Raw genomic sequence first — 17,452 nt, 5'->3', positions numbered from 1 at the left:
AAAATAGCGTGGTCAGCAGGACAAGGGAAGTGATCCTTCCCCTGTACTCTGCGTTGGTGAGGCCACACCTGGAGTATTGTGTTCAGTTCTGGGCCCCTCAGTCCAGGAAAGACATTGAAGTGCTGGAGCGGGTCCAGAGAAGAGCAACACGACTGGTGAAGGGACTTGAACATAAGACCTATGGGGAGAGGCTGAGGGAGCTGGGGTTGTTTAGTCTAGAGAAGAGGAGGCTTAGAGGTGACCTCATCACTCTCTAGAACTACCTGAAGGGAAGTTATAGCCAGGTGGGGATTGGTCTCTTCTCCCAGGCAGTTAGCAATAGGACAAGGGGGAATGGGCTTAAACTCTGCCAGGGGAAATTTAGGCTGGATATTAGAAAGAAATTCTTTACAGAGAGAGTGGTCAGGCATTGGAATGGCCTGCCCAGGGAGGTAGTGGACTCGCCGTCCCTGGAGGTTTTTAAACTGAGATTGGACATGGCACTTAGTGCCATGATCTATTAAACGGACTAGAGTTGGACCAAGGGTTGGACTCGATGATCTCTGAGGTCTTTTCCAACCCAGTCGATTCTGTGATTCTGTAATCATTGGGCCTGACTATTGAATTTTACCCTGTGATTATTGCATCAAGCTTTATGCTTTTCTCTCTTAGCTGCAGAAGTAAACTTGTTTTCAAAACCTCCCCTTAGAGGCAATGTGTTCAATTCACCAGTCTCCTTTGAACACTCTCCTGTATTTCTTTTCTCTCTGTGGGCTTCCTGCAGGCAAGACAGAGTTTTAAAGGACAAAATCAGAGGCTGGGGAGAGTGAAACAGAAACTAAAAATGGTTTGATCAGTGCAAGCGTGTTAAGAGGACAGGCTGAGAGTGCGCTTTGGCTGTATTAGGGAAGACCTTCCAGTTGCAGTAGGCTAAGCAAGCATCTCTGGTTGCAAAGCCAGCAGATCATATGAAGTGTTAGTGATTCTAACAATTCTACGTCCCTCCAGGTGAGCAAGATGGTGATCTGCCTGATTACTATGGACATGACTGTATAAGGAACAATAAACCATTTGCTGTGGGGAAAAACATAGTAGTGCAGGCTCTTAGCAATAAATCTCACTGGAACCTACCTGTCTTATAATAATTTGAGGCCATTTGTGTGTCCCTTGCAGTATTTAGTGGTTGTGCAGTTGGGATATACCTGATGTATTTCATCCTTTCAGGTGTCTCACAGTGGCAGAGAGTGGGAAGGGCCTACATCTGCGAGAATGTATCAACTCTAATGCCACCATTACCAAATTTTAGACGGTAAGAGCCTTTCTTTTCCTGAGTAATGTCTTTCTCTACTAATTACCCTGTGTGGTGCAAGACACTTAGGCATTAGTTAAAACATCTGAATCAAGTTCTAAGGCCTTTTCTGCACTTCACTGGCATAAAGGGCATCTTACATTAGATTAAAATATAATAGTGAAGATAAAGACAATAGAATAAGATGCTACATCTTATGGAGAGTGCAGGAGCTTTCTAGAGGTGATACTTTTATAATACTTTGAATGGGCAAGATCATTTCACTGCAATTTCCATGCAGTCTTAATTTCATTTGATTCCATGATCTGTTCACTGTGAATAATGTTGTACATGTTTTCTGTAACACAGAAATTAATGTTCCTGTTGTGTGAACTGAGAGTTATACATCAGCAAGCTTGGAGTATATTCTCAAAATGATTGGAAGGGAAAAAGTTGTAAAAGAAGATAAGAAAGAATATGTTATCTATAATTCTGTCAACAGAGAGCATCTGTGCTCAGAAAAAATATGCAGAGCTTTAAAGACTAGTGTAAGCAAAAGAGAAAGTGCAAGCAAAGAGAAAACGTGCAAACTCTTTCACAATCTAGTATTTGGATACTAGAGGATCCATCAAGCTTTAATGAATTGTAAAGGATGAGTTCAGTGCTCAAGTGCCTGCCAAGTATTTTGGAGTAAAGAATCTGTACTCTGAAAACAGCACGCAAAGTTGAAAGACGTGATTAGGTCAGCAAACCAGGTCATGTGTATGTTCAGAGATCGCTCAAATCAAGCCAGCTCTTTTGTGAGCAACCTCATATTATTGTGTCCCACAGTCTTGTAACTGGACTGAAAAATGCAGATAGGCTGAGAATGGGGGCATGTTCTTCCACAGCACTCTGTGAAAGTGGTACAAGTTCTCCCAAAGGCCTTTTCCATAAAACCTGGGCATCCTCTGAGCTGATTTTGTTCTCTTCTATTAAGTCTGTTGGTTGATGGCTGTTTGTTTATTTAAAAAAAAAAAAAAAAAAAGTTTTATTCATTGTTTTGAAAATATGCTTTCAAATGGCTAGTTACGTGAGAAGGTGCTTTAGGAGTCCAGACCAAGTTCAGATCAACCATTCTAGGTGACTTTTCTGAAAAATTCATGGAACTTATCCCTGCACACTTTTCAAAAGTATGGGTTGCCTATCTCTGCACTGGTGCTTTGTAAGTACAGGAGGAAATTTTGCAAGAGAATCCCATTGCATGGTGTAAGCAGCTCGTTCTGGAGCAAGCACTCTAATTGCACCTCTGCTTTTATCCTTAGAAATGGAAGTGCTGGTACAAAACCACAGATGTTATCCTGCCAATAGCAAGTGGGTGCTCACACTTGAGTTGTTACAGCACAAAAACACATAGGTGCTGCCTCTTCCTTTGCAAGCTCTGATGACATGAACGAGAAAAAAAGCTTTCTAGAAAGCAGAATGGTCTGTATACAAACAAGCATTCCCATATACCCAGATAGTTCTGAACACATGTAGCTTTTCTAAGTGAAACTATCCTATTTGTATATAAACACTCAGCCCTCTGTAGTCATTGTACTGTACTGTCCTCGTTAACCTGTGGATGGATTAACGAAATCCATGGTCCCAGTATATATTCACACATATGACTCAGTTGTGGGGGACTACGGTGAGTCTGCGGATTCCCTGATGGAGGGTATGGGAACAGAGATTGACCTTGAAGATATTAAGGTATACCCGTGAGAAAGAAGAGAGTAAAAGAGTAACAGTGACGATAGCAAAATTAGCCAATGAGATGTTACTATTGCAGCCTGTAACCAATAGCAAAGAGACACATGAGCTGGAAAAGACTATATAAAAATAGTGTTTGTGTCCATCTCAATCGCAACACTCAGTCTTGCATCGGGTGTGAGGCCCTGATAGATGTGAACATTGTCAGAGCTGAGCAATTTTTTTTCAGTGTTCTTGTACAATATGCACTTGAAAGAGGATCCTGATGTGTATGTGTAATGTGGACGTGACTCTAAGAATCATGAATTGTATTTTCACTTTGAAGAAAATCATACATATCAATGCCAGAAGTCGCTTTATAACTATTTTTTTTTTTTTAATTTATCGTTTACCTTCTTGGAAGATTTACAGCACAAGATCCTACTGCCCTTCTTGATTTGGTCATAATTATTATACTGCACATGTGTTTCTTTTGCCAGCCTCATTGATCTGTACGTTAGGGTGACCTCCTCTTCTCAGCAATGCACCCCTGACCAGCATTTTTTATTTATTTAATGAATCTGTGTAGCAGGCTGTTCTTTCTGTGGAGGGAAAGGAACATATTCCAAGACCCCTGAATGCTGTCCTTGTTCTGTGTGGCTGCTGATGCCCACACCTGTGCTCGTATCTCCAGCAGCCCTTGGCCAGCATGACATCTTTGGCATGTGATTAATTCTAACTGAAAGCTTTGACAAACTGGATTTGTTTGGGTTTCTCTCCAGAGGTCACTCATTTTTTAATTTTCTGAGAGTTAGGAGAGTACCAATTTAACAAAAACATTTGTCAAGGCCAAAAGCTGCTTGGATTTAGAGCACAAAGCATTGCTCCTATCCTTCACCAGGATAGGGGCCAGGGACTGTGATGAGGATTCTGAGATCACTATGTAGATAAAGTTGGGCCTCCAGCAGCATCTAATGCTGTTAAACTACAAAGAAAAGGACATTTGAGGACATAACGTATGCTAATGGGGACATTTTAGCAGGGTCTGTTAGAACAGGACAAGGGGTAATGGTTTTAAACTAGAGGAGGGGAAATTCAGGCTTGAGAGGAGGAAGAAATTTGACACTAAGGGTGGTGAGACACTGGCCCAGGTTGCCCATCCCTGGAGATATCCGGGTCGGGCTATACAGGGCTCTGAGCAACCTGATCTGGATGAAGATGTCCCCGCTCATGGCAGGGGGTTGGACTGGATGAGCTTTGAAGGTCCCTTCCAAACCAAATCATTCTGTGATTCTTTGATTTACCCTAAGATATCAGTGTTCCCTTCAGTGAATCATTCCACTGTCTACGTGAGGTTCGGAAACAAGTGCGTGAGACTAATGTCCTGTGGGGTCTCAGGACATCTTCCTGTGCACTGACCACAGGGGGATCGAGGAACAGATCTCTTGGACACTGTTCCTCTAATATTAATCATGTCATTAATTACTGCAGTGAATATCTGTGTTTAGTTGACAGCAAACAGTGGGAATACACGTGTCATGATCCAAAACATATTTCTGAAATGTGGGCTTGTACCTAGTGTCCTGTCCCAACAGATGAGATGAGGGACGAGTTAACTCTGAACGTGACACCTGCCCTGATTCAACAGACGGGATCAGGTGTGAATTAACTCTGGGTAATTCTGCGTGGCAATGCGAAGTGAATGAAAGACAATCACTCTGGAGGTCCAATTCAATTATGAATTTACTAAAAGCACATGGTGGAATACAAATTGCAGCGATTAGTGACTTGGCAAAAGTATGTTATGATGTCACAAAACTTACCAATATATTGACAGCAAAAGCCCTTCTAAAAATGGTGGATTGGCAACAATTAGTAACTATAATGCAAAACTTAACAAGACTTTGGCAGCAAAACTTAAAATGAAATTAGTTTTATAGGTTCAAGAAAAAGTAAGAGAAAGAGAAAGAAGGAAAACTAAGATATCAGAGAGAGAGAGAGTGGGTAAGATATCACCACTCCACAGGTACATCGGTCCCGCGATGACCTCTGGAGCGGGGGGGATGCGTCGAAGATTTACACGCCACCAACTCATATTATGTGTGAGGTCATTTTATAACCCAATTCATTTACATGCAAGATAGAGGAGAGCGGTTTGTCTCCTCCCTCTGCTCACTCTTCATGATAATTAGGAAGACTCTTCTGGAAATGGTTCTGGGGTCTTCAAACTAGGCGAAAGTTCACAGTACTGATCAGAAGTGAGTTGTTTTGCCCATCAGGGGTAGCTGTTGGTTCATGGTTTCTTCTGGTAGTTGGTTGTCTGACAGATGTTTCATCTCCATCATCCCAATTAGACCATGAGGCCTTTCACAGCAACACTGTTAATTGCCCTTATCCTACAAGGTGTCTGCCTCCATGGCCATAAAACCTTGGGAAAGGTAAGATGAGGTGTCATCTATCTTTTCCTCCCAAAGTAACAAAAAACAGATGTTTAAGGCATAACATAGCCCTTTGTTCTGCTAAGGGTGGGGGGAGTGCTTCAACGTTGTCACACCTAGATGAGTATGTTCCAAGAAATCATGATTGTTTTGCAAACTATGTGCTGTTTCATGGCTGAACGTAGGATAGATGTTTGTCCAGCCTTGCTGGCAGTTTGAGCAAGAGGAGAGAGCAGGGTAAATGGTGGAGCTGACAGTACTACTCAGACCACTGTACACAGGTTTCTTGCTGAAAGATTGTGCTGCCTCTGGTAGCTGTTAGCTATGCTTTTTGCAGGCATAACCATCCAAATGTTCTCTAGCTGCTAGAAGTTTATGCTACTGTTAATGAAGGGATTCTCCCCTAGACAAACATTTGATGTGAGCCAAGAACATTATGACATGGCTACTTTTAGTTTGCTCAGTAAATCAGTGTTTGCTTTTACATCCTGCCACTGAGCTATTTACACAGACCGTATTCACTGGGGTCCTTTTGGTACAAAAAATTCTCTCTAATACACGACCAGAACACTCTTGCTGAATTTCACTGGTCCCACTATAAACCCCATAAATCTATTGAAAAATATGGCTTTGATGTGCCAGATATCCTCTGGCATTCACATGTGTTGTTATTATTATTATTTGGAAGAGAACCCTAATTATGCATAATCACAACAACCCAGAAAGATATCAGTGGAAGTGCACAAGTGCCTAAAGTGTTATTTGAATTCTTTGGAAAATGTTGAATTACCCCTACAGCTATTGCCAATTACCTACTTAATGAAGCATCTGCAGCTGCTGGCACATCACTGTGATGCTTGAAGGACAATGGAGATTAACTAAAAGATTGATCATGGTGATTTCTTATGTAGCAGCTGATCAAATCTAATAAGGGGCACTTTGAATTGAAACTCTCTTTGGAAAAACATTATTTTACTATTGTATAAAACACCTCTTTTTAGACCTACCCTTTTTAAATTGCTCGAAAGGTGTCTATTCCTGCTTCAGCAATGTTAGCCCTTTACCACATGGACAAAGAGGTTTTTTTATGTACAGCCACTATTTCTGCCTCTTGTTTCTGTTTGCTTCTGTACAAACACAGGACAAAAAGAATGTGTGTGTGACTTTCACTGAAATATAGGTAATAATTCCATCCAGATATAAATGTCACATCCGATGCATTTTCATAAGTAAATATGTAGCCTCTTATGTGTTTTTACATGTGCGGTTTATGTGATATATATATGTATATATATGACTGTATACAGAAAGGTATGGTTTAGCCATATGCATGTAGATTATGTATGTAACAGTTTAAGCATGTAAAATCTTAAACTTACTTAAAGATTTAGAAGGAAAGCATGTATGGATGGATATATTTTTGTGATGTATCAAATATTATTCTTCTATTATTCACAGTATTTCCCTGAATATTTGCTGTAATTTTAGCATTCAGTGCTTTCAATGTAAACCTAATTGTATCTGGAAACAAATGGTGTTTAAATCAAGGTGATCTGTCATTTCCAGAAGAGCTGTTCTGTGTTGAAAAGGAGCCTGGCTTACATAGCAACTGGACTGTCAGATACAGAGTGAGCTTAAGCTTGTGTTGGGCAGGACATTGACCTTGCGAGAAGGAGGGTGTGTTCCCTTCAGACATGGCTGTGGGTCTCTGCACAGGGAAAAGGGGTTGAGGCGTTTTCGCTTTGAGGATTTCCACTATGCCAGGTATTACCATAGGATGCAAAATCCCACTTTGCTCCCAACTGAGTATGAATGGCCAGGCACAAAATTGTATTTATAGTGTCTTGTGATCACCTAGGGCTTGTGTTGCTTTCCTGAGATCGAATTTATCTGATGCTCAGTGCCACCTGGGTAAGCAGAGCCCCAGAAGTTTCCTGTTATGGATATTTTCTGACCTCCACTGTGATGAGAACTGTTGGGAGTATTGACTTGGTGAAAACAACTGGAGTTTTTTGCTTAGATTATTAATCAGTCTTCCTCCCTTTGGCTTGTGTTCTGTTTTACTCTGGAATGTGTGATATCCTGTGGTAATAATACATCAAGAACATAAACTCCCATAAAAATCTGGTCTTCTGCAGCATCTATGCTTTTCTGGCAGGATCATATGCTGTACCCTTGGCTGAACATATTGGAGGTGCATGAGGGGACTCTGCTGGCCTCAGGCTGCAGGGAGGAACTGAGAGTTTCTTCTGCAGTGAGTCACTCTTGAAGCTTAAGAGGGCAATCGGCGCCATTGAGGTTGGGCAGAGGTGATCAAAGGTTGTCTGGGAAGAAAGTGTCTCATGAGAACCTCATCTAGGACTTGCCCTGTCTTGGATAAAGCAGGGTATTTGTCTTTTACTCACCTGTCATGGTCTCAGGTGGGCCAGGCAGGGTTTGCTTCTGCAAGGTGCAGATGACACCAAGCTGAGTAGTGATGACACCAAGCTGAGTGGTGCAGTTGACACGCCTGAGGGACAGGATCCATCCAGAGGGACCTGGATAGGCTTGAACCTCATGAGGTTCTGGAATATTGTGTCCAGTTCTGGGCCCCTCAGTTCAAGAAGGACAGGGAACTGCTGGAGAGAGTCCAGCGCAGGGCAACAAAGATGATTAAGGGAGTGGAGCATCCCCCTTATGACAAAAGGCCGAGGGAGCTGGGTCTCTAGCTTTGAGGAGACTGATGGGTGACCTCATTAATGTTTACAAATAAATAAAGGGTGAGTGTCATGAGGATGGAGCCAGGCTCTTCCTCAGTAAAGGTAACAGAACACTGGAACAGGCTGCCCAGGGTGGTTGTGGAGTCTCGTTCTCTGGAGACATTCAAAACCTGCCGGGATGCCTTCCTGTGTAGCCTCATCTAGGTGTTCCTGCTCCCGCAGGGGGATTGGACTAGGTGAACTTTCGAGGTCCCTTCCAATCCCTAACATTCTGTGATTCTGTGAGGTCCAACAAGGCCAAGTGCCAGGTCCTGCATCTGGGTCAGGACAACCCCCAGTATCAATCCAGGCTGGGGGATGAAGGGATTGAGAGCAGCCCTGCAGAGAAGGACTTCGGGGTACTGGTGGATGAAAGACTGGACGTGAGCTGGCAATGCGCACTTGCAGCCCAGAAGGTCAACCGTATCTTGGGCTGCATCAAAAGGAGCATGGCTAGCAGGTGGAACAACAGGATTCTGCCCCTCTGCTCCATGCTGGTGAGACCTCCCCTGCAGTGCTGCGTCCAGCTCCAGGGTCCTCAGCACAGGACAGACATGGACCTGTTGGAGAGGGGCCAGAGGAGCCACAGAAATGATCCAAAGGCTGTAACAGTTCTGCTGTGAGGACAGGCTGAGAGAGTTTGGGTTGTTCAGCCTGGAGAAGAGAAGCCAGCGGGGAGACTGTACTGTGGCCTTTCTGTACTTAAAAGGGGCCAACAAGAAAGATGGGGACAGACTTTTTAGCAGGGCCTGTTGCGACAAGGTGTCATCGTTTTAAACTAAAAGAGGGGAGATTCATTCTGGACATGAGGAAGAAATTTTTGACCCTGAGGGTGGTGAGACACTGGCCCAGGCTGCTCAGAGAGGTGGTGCATGCCCCATCCCTGGAGACATCCCAGGCCAGGCTGGACGAGGCTCTGAGCAATTTCTCATAAATAATTGCCAAAACACCTGTTCAAAGGGGGCTGTCTGTGTTTTATCATGTTTCTGCTCTTGGCTTGCATGATTTCTACACAGTCATAATAGAATGTCTTTAATTTCAACAATTGTTTTAACTTGTATATTGTGGGGACAAGAACAACCTAGAATTTTAATGTTTGTGTTGGTTTTCCTGATTGCTGGTCAAGACAAGAACAATATTCCCTTACCGTAAAAATGAAAATACGCCTTTCCTAGCCAAGTCACAATGATGTAACTGCTCTCATCTCCCCTGTGCTGTCCTTGGAGCCAATTTCTCTTTCATGCATTAAAACAGCATTACTCTTCAAACAGGCTTAAAGTCATCTGCGATGGATGCACCATTCCTAGCCAGTCGCTGTGGGTGCAGACTGAGACTGCCTTCTGTCTTTTCTCCTGATGTGAAATCAGGTTGCTTAGGGCTGTTTGTTCAGGAACTACAGAGTGTGTCTTTATCGCAAGGAAGGCTCTTAGGTGCAGTTTATTTTAGGAATGATTGTTGGAAATGGGGGAGCTGGAGAAAAGACAAGCAAGATGGACGCAGCATGAGAGCTAATGCAGACAATACTTGAAACTTCAGCAGTGATTACATACAGTAATATGTATCGTGGGGCTTGCATGAGGATCTACACCTCCCTCCAGATGACAAGGATGCAGTTTTGGCAGAGCATGTCTCCAGCATCACCCTCCTCAATGCTGCTGCTGCTGCTTGAGGAGCTGACACGGAGCCAGGTTTGCTACTGCTGGCCACAGCCCTGCTGCTTTCCTGCCTGTCCCCACTCTGTGCTATCTCTGCCCAGATGTCCTTGCTGCTTGGGGAAGAAAACAATTAACTAGAGGACTGGCTGATACCTGCTTTGGTACAGTCCTGGATAGCATTGGCAAGGAAAAGTGAGAGCAAAGTTTTCTTCTTCTCTCCAGTTGCCTGTTTTATGTGGGTTGGCCAAGACTGTACAGTGCTTGCCACATTTCTGTACCCTCTTTGTACCTCTGCCACGCAAGCTTCCGTGCACAGTGACTCTACCTCCTTTTACACTGGTTGCTGGCTCAAGTATTATGGGGTTTTTGGTGTTTTCCATTTCCTGGGTGTTGGGCAATGAGAACAGAGAGTTCCTGACAGATGTGGAAAGTGTCTTTTTGGCACCTCCACCTACTGCAAAAGGACATGATATTGTTAGAAACCCAGAAGACATCAATATTCAGCAGATCCCACTTCCCCTCCTGCAAACTCAGTGGAAGCTGCATGTTTAGTTCCCCCAAGCTGCTGAAAATTCAAGTCTAAATCCCTCATGGTGCTGTATTAACTTACTTTGATTATTCTCTGTGTAGTATTTTTATTACAATCTTTGCTGTGCCACACAGTCATGAGAATGCTTTACCCATCTGTCCTCTCTCGTTGTATCACTGTCTGACTGTTCATTTCGTTCATAAAGGTGAATGAGCAGCCTCCTAGGGCTAGTGTGAAGTCAAGATATCAGCACTGGGGGGCTGTATAGATGCAAAGAGTTCTGAAGCAATTGACTTCATCCTCATCTGCTCTTTGTGATTCGTCATAAGTAACCACAGCTTTGTGTAATAATAATGTGCTTTTATCCACTACAGACCGTTACCAGTGCCCTCACAGGAAGCATTTGCTTTCAGAAAACCATTCTAGAAGTATCTTGATCTGTCTGTTACTACAGGCTTTATTTCTCTGCCAGTTCATCTGGCTTGGGTCACAACTTTTAATGTCTAAGCTACTCATGTTTTCAGACAAGAAAAATAAAGGCTACTCACCAACAGGCTGGACTACAAAGGTCTAAAATTTCTCAAAATTTACTAACTGTTCCTCAGCAGGTGATCAATATATAGATGCATCCATCTAAAATGAGAAGGTACCCAGGGAAAGCCAGGCAATAATCCTAACAGAAAGCAAACAGGCTGAAATGCATTTAAAACATAGTTAAATAATAGTAGGAGCTCCTGCCTTAGTTCATTCAGCACTTGAGCATGAGGCTAACTGTAAATGCATGAAACAGAGAAATACTATTTCCAGTTTACAACTAGGGAGCAGAGCCCAGACCACTGCTTGTGTTTTACCTATTTGTGTGACAAGGCAGAGCACCTCTGAGACCTGCCGCCTCTCTTGCATCTCCAGGCAGTTCCTCCTCAGGAAAGGGGAGTGATGCTTAAATTAGATTCTTGGTTTTCAGCTCTTGGCTGAAAGTTCCCCAGAAACTAGACTTTGAGAAGAGGAAGAAAATAGCGTATTTCCTAGCAATTTACTTCAGTCTCTGTGGTTTGGTGGAATATTTTGTCTTGGGCAGAAGCGACCTCAGTGCCCATGAAGTAATATTGTTAGTACTGCACATTCCTTTTAAAAAACTTATGTCTGTGCCCTGCAGATCCCTTTGGGACTTCAGAGCCCACTCAAAATGAGAACTGAGCTCACGTTTGTGGCCTGTGTTTGCCTGCTGCTGTCTATACGGAGGTGTTGGCAGAGGCTTCCCTGTTCTCTTCAGCACCTTCCCATTGCCTTATGTGAGGAGGTTAAACAAAAACACAATAAATCTCTGGGCCAGACATTTTTCACTGTAGCTCAGACAGACATTTTATTCATAGTAATTTCCTTATTTGTGTCATAAATCCTTCTTCCCTTTGTACTCCGCAAGGAGATTAAAATTAAGGGCATCACCTCTGCCATTGAGGCCCAGACCCTCGAGGCCAAGTGATGGCTTCACTGTTATGGTGTGCTTTCCCACTCACCTCTTCTTTGATGTCTGATCTTTCTAGTGCATAGACTGTCTTTACCTTTTCAATTTGTACAGTGGCTCACAAGCCACACCCTTAGTCTGTGGCTACAAATAATAATACCCTTTTCTTTTTTCCCAGTACTTTCTAACAGGCAGTGTGTGCAGAGCAAGGAAGGAGAAAGGCAGAATAGGCTCATTAGTAGCAGCAGAAAGGCAATGATAATACAAAAAGTCTTATTAAATTTTGCTATTGTTTCTCAGAGCATGGCACAATCTGGTGCACTCCTTACTACACCAGCTCCTGGGAGCCGGGGATTGTGGAAATGTCAGGCTTTTTAAAAAAATGATTTATTTGTTTATTTTTGTTCACTTTATTTGTTGATTGATTTATGTAATGATTTATTTAGTTTAGCCCTCAAGGCTGCATAGCAATTTGTTTCTTAAAGACTTAAAACCAGAAGGTAAATAAAAATCAAATCGGATTCTTTTTATAAAAATCTCATGTAGGCTTTAGCAGTCATAGGATTTTAGGAGGAGAGGGAAGTTGTTTATTTTCATTCTCTGAAGTGCTGGATGCCTCAGAATGAGGGATGGCAGGCTCACATCAACAAAATAAAAGGGCCTTAATAAACTGCATCCTCTCTCTATGGTTATATTTATGAGAATTTAAGAAATGGGTACAATTTCTAGCAAAACAGTTGTTTGTGTAGCTAACTAATAATCTAGACTGTCAGATTCTTCTGGATGAATTTCAGTTTCTTCACTGCACCATCATGACTGAAAGAAGGATAGTGCAAAAAGTGAATAGAGAAAGTGACAACGTGCTAGATGTCATGACTTCCTGGGAGCCGCAGTTTCCCATGCATGATGTCCTCACTATGTCACGCTGCCTGAGCTGTGCTGAGTGAGAGAAGGGCACAGTGCCTCGCTGTTTCTTTCTGCGTCTCTTGCCACGCGCATACGCCAGTTGCAGAGCATTGATCTTCCAAACCATGTGCTATTTGAGGTCATAAGGAGAACATGCCAGGCAATTGATGATGGGTGCCTTCCAGCCCTGGCCAAGAAGATTGAGCAGAGTTATCCTAATTATCCTTTGGGATCTGGTGACCCGTCATCTGTAGATTGTTTCAGATCCCTTCCCAGTCAGTCTCAGACTTGCAGTGGCTCATACTAGCTCAAGACAAGCTTTGCTTCCTTCTCCACTTGCTTTTCCATCGCTGTTCAGATGAAAGGTGAGTGCTTTGCTGCCTGCTAGGCCGAATTTGCATTGCGGCCAGCATGGTTTGCCCATCTCCCCCCCCACATCGGCCTTTTTCTCCCAGGCTGGGGCAGATGGGCAGGAAAAGAACCAGGAGCTGTGGCCTCCCTCCTGGTCCTCTGGCCTCACTTCACACCCATTTCTACTGCAGTGTCACTAGTGGCCTTGGTTCCTTTAAATCTGGTCTGGGAGTTCAGAGAAAGGTGCTGTGCTGAGAACAGCAGCAGTACCATCTCTTTCCCTCCCCTCCCAGGAGATCCACAACCATATCTATTTGCCTCCATGTTCCTGGTCTTTTCTAATCTATCTTTCTGTCACACACCTACTCTCTCCTGTGCTATATCTGCTGTCTGGGTTGTTTTTGTCCAAGTCCACAAAGCCAGCAAGCATGGGCCCAAGAGAAAGGATTGCTTTTTCCATAATAACTTTTAGTGACAGCCTTTCAGCTTCCAGAGGGTCTTTTGTAGCTGAGGACAGAGGCTCCTGGGAAGCCCAGCCATGCCCCTGCTCTCATGCTCTGGCTGCACAAAGAGCCCTGCCTGCATGCAAGTGATGCCCTGGGTAGCAGAGGTGTCTGCTGCCGGGGAGTCTAACACCCACCCAGCCAGGCCACCATTCCCAGGGGCCCTCAGCGCATAGAGATGAGCCAAAGGGCAAAGCTGCTTGGAACCATATTTTCTTGTTCTGCCTGTCTGCTTGGGAAGCTGATTGACAGCCAAAAGGTGAAGGGCCAGAGTCTATGCTAATTGTCAGAGGGTCTTGCTCAAACATAGCTGGAGAAACAGTGAGTCCCCACAAGCAAAGGGAGAATGGGAACCTTTGTGCAGCTTGACACAGTAAATGCCACCTTTGTGAAGATTTAGACTTGCTGAGATCACTTTTTAACAACTTGGGATGCTCCAGTTTTTTCCTCTTTCCTAGAGGAAAAGGCTCCTCTTCCTCCGTTGTTTCTACTTCATCAACAAGCATTGTTTCAGTCAGGCTTGAATCCCATTTCGGTGGCTTAGCCAAAGAAAATAAGTCCCATTCTGCTAAACAAGACTCTTTTAGGGACTGCAGTATTATTTTTTTTTCTTTTCCTCCTCCTTGTCTCACACGCTGTAAAGAATGCCTCTTAGTATTCTCAGAGGAATGGGAACATTTACATATTAATTTAATCATGTGTGTGTTCATGCAAAACTACTCCACTCACAGGAAACCAGCCATAGTTATTAAAATTAATTTGCAAAGAAAGGGCACTATCGTTCTCCAAGACAAGAGCTGTCAAAGCTTAAGTTTTTCTGTGTGCTAAAAGTACCTTCCTAGTTGCTTACTACCCTTCTTGGCATTAGAGGATAGCTGGAGAAACACAGACAAGTCCCACAGAGCAAACGGAGAGCAGAGAAAGTTTTATGCAGGCAGGAACTGGGGGAAAGTCTTAATGTTTTTCAGTTGTTCCCAGAACAGGATTTCCCCTCCATGACTCCAGCCTCCCTGATTGTTGCCGAGAGGAGAAAATAAACCCCTAATGCCTTTAACAGTGCATCTAACCCCAGCTCAGCTCCAGTAGCATGTTTCTATGAAGCACCTTGTAGTGCTCTTGGGCATATCTCCATCTGGTTTGAGCATGCCTTGTGAAAGAAGACTGTGTAAAGCTTTTTTCCTTGGGGTTGGTGTGTCTGCAAGCCCAGGCGCCATCTGTGTGCATGTGTATATGTGTGTATACGTCCAAGTGAGAGAGCGAAACATATGTCACCTGTAGAAGGAATACCATGCTGTGGCTGGAAAGACTGGCTGTCTCCCTCTGACTATAGTGTGGCATTTTGTGATCTGGAGTGAGAAAGTTTTCTCAAGCCCTCGTGATGGTGTTCACTGGAGATACCGTGCTAGATAGGAGCAACCTTCCATAATTTCTCTATGTATTGGATTATACTCACATTCTTCTATGTTTGCCTTCCTTTTTTTATGCTTTTCAAGATGTAAAGTGTATATATTTTTAAGGTCTGTCATGACCAGCTAGGAGTCAACACATGTTGTTATTCAATATGTGCAAGACTAAATCCTAAATGCTTTCCCATGTTTATACTTGTTGGCACTTTATAATTATAAATGGTATTGCAGACTTGGTTACCAGCACACAGACGCATAGACAAAGCAGCACGTTTTCTGGAAATTTTGACAGTTCCATACATAATCCATGGACACGGCATGACCCACGTCTGGTCTTAAAATGTGTTATTAGAACTATCACTGGCACAATACCCAAAGTAATTTAGCTTCAGACTATGTACAGAAGTGTAATACATAGGTGCTTTTACCACATTGCTTTTGCAATGTTTGCTCCTGTGTCACTGATAACAAAACTGTTAGAGTGACCTTGGGGAGGTAATAACTGCTCATTGATTTGGGTTTAAAGCTTTCATAGTGTTTTACCCACTGTGTGATATTTGTTAAAGGAAAAAAATACAAAACCGAAGTTTGTTTTCTCCATCTTCTGTAAAAGACATAGATAGGGAGCTTTATAGAGGTGCAGAATGTTTAGTAGCAACACGATCCTTTGGGAACTCCCAGAGACTTTGGATTTCCTTATCCTGGGAACTCTGTGGGAGAGGGGCACTTGAGAGCTATATACCCTGAAAAACCTGGTTTCTGTAATAACCAGCCTGACAAAGTGCAGGTGAACCAGGTTCACTGGAATTTTTTTTACTAGAGTGAGCTTATGAAAACTGTGTCTGCTCAACAAAATCATTTTGATTTCAGCAAATATCCAGATCCTTTGGATTGTGTCTGTCCTCCTCTTGACGGTTAATTTCAGTTGCACATTCTTGATGCTTTAGGATAAACCTCTTTAAGTTGTTGGTTGCTTGACACTTTGGAAAAATCTATTTACCAATTTACAAATCTTAACATAGGTTTAGAAGGGGGAGGCAGGACCACTGGCTTTGACAGTCAGGGTTGGTTCCCAGCCAGGTACACATCATGCCTCTGACAAGCCAGGGAATCTGGTGGATAATTCTGAACAGTGCCCACACTTAAGGAAGTCTTCTCAGCTTTTCTGGACTAGAAAATTTCATTTCATACAGAGTTGCATAGGATGCAACAGTATAGTTTGTGTTCTCTTCAGCAGTGATATTTTTTGGTGGAAAATAAAGTTTTGATTGCCTAGGGTGGAAAGACCTAAAAGTTTTTAGGGGAAATGATTGATGTTGGGAGTAACTGTCATCAGAAGCAACTTTGCTGTGGGACAAGAGCAGCCTGAGAACTCTTGCTGAGCACAAAGCTCAGCATGATGCTATTAGTTGTCATCACTCAATCATGAATTACAAGCATCATTCCGACAGTTTAGCATGCACATCAGGGTTCCTGAATTAGCAGGAAAGGCACATTTTAAGCCACACACATGATGCTGCTTTAGGTTTAGACGCTGCTGCACTAATTTTAAATTATGCATTGAAAACACTTTTTTTTTCAAAACAGCAAGTGTAAGTTCTGCTTTCTTTGTGTCAAAAAAAGGAAGTTGGTTTTTTTTTCATTTATTTACAAAACTCAGTGACTTATATTAATTGTTTGGGCTATTTCAGCTCTAATTTATCATGCAAAGGGACACATGACTCTAAGAACTTGTAGAAAATACTATTGCATACGTCCTGATCATATTTATATCTTATATAAAATATAATTCTGTTTCTGATTTCCAGCTTGTTGCATTCAAGAATCATAGTTGGGTTAATTAATTTGAATTAACTATAAGGATCCTTTCCATTTATTTCAGTGGACTCTGGATCACACTGGCATATAATACAAATCGCTGCTTCTTAATTAACCCCTCTATTCTTATCTGATCCCTCCAAGTTACTCACTAGCTATGCAGGAGAATAGGGACTGAAATCTGGGTCTCATCTTTCAATTAATGTGATCAAAGGTGAGTTATCCAGCCTTTTTTTTTTTTTTTGTTTCCCTCCAGCCAAATTGGTGCTTGGAAGGGGTGGGGGCAGGTTGCTAGCAGAAGACTGCAATAAAAATAGGAAGAAACTTGCTCTGTAGAAGCTGGTGTCTGCCATGCAGGGGAAGGCCAGGATGGACTCACGGTGCAGAAACTTGATTCAGTATTTGTTACCCTTCTCTGGGCAAGTCTGCCACCAGTTTCCACTGAGTTTTCTTCTTCTGATTTTAGCAGGATGTAATGTTTTATGTTTGACCAGTTAGAATTTGAGACCTAGAATAATGGTGAGCATAGCTAAGTGCTATCCAAGAGAAAGCCTGAGAGGGTTTGGATGAGGAGAGGTGGTCATCTGTCACAGCAATGCACAGAATGCCAAATACAGAGGTAGAGAATCTCAGGAGTCTTTTGGATGTTAAATGGAAGAAGCAGAG

At 42.9% G+C, this 17,452-nt stretch overlaps 1 long non-coding RNA gene across 4 annotated transcripts in view; it reads left to right on the top strand.

Moving 5' to 3' along the window:
* The window catches only part of LOC110365103 (uncharacterized), a 49,942-nt gene that overhangs the window by 3,772 nt on the left and 28,718 nt on the right, over window positions 1-17,452 (top strand). For all 4 annotated transcript variants that reach the window (XR_010472310.1, XR_010472312.1, XR_010472309.1 and 1 more), the window contains exon 2: window positions 1,204-1,288. This is a non-coding gene — a long non-coding RNA (uncharacterized LOC110365103). The remainder of the gene's footprint in view (window positions 1-1,203; window positions 1,289-17,452) is intronic.

Source organism: Columba livia, chromosome 4 (genome assembly GCF_036013475.1).
Source record: "Columba livia isolate bColLiv1 breed racing homer chromosome 4, bColLiv1.pat.W.v2, whole genome shotgun sequence".
Taxonomy (NCBI): Eukaryota; Metazoa; Chordata; class Aves; order Columbiformes; family Columbidae; genus Columba; species Columba livia.
Note: the sequence above shows the minus strand (reverse complement) of the source record. Positions and strands in the feature narration are given on the sequence as shown.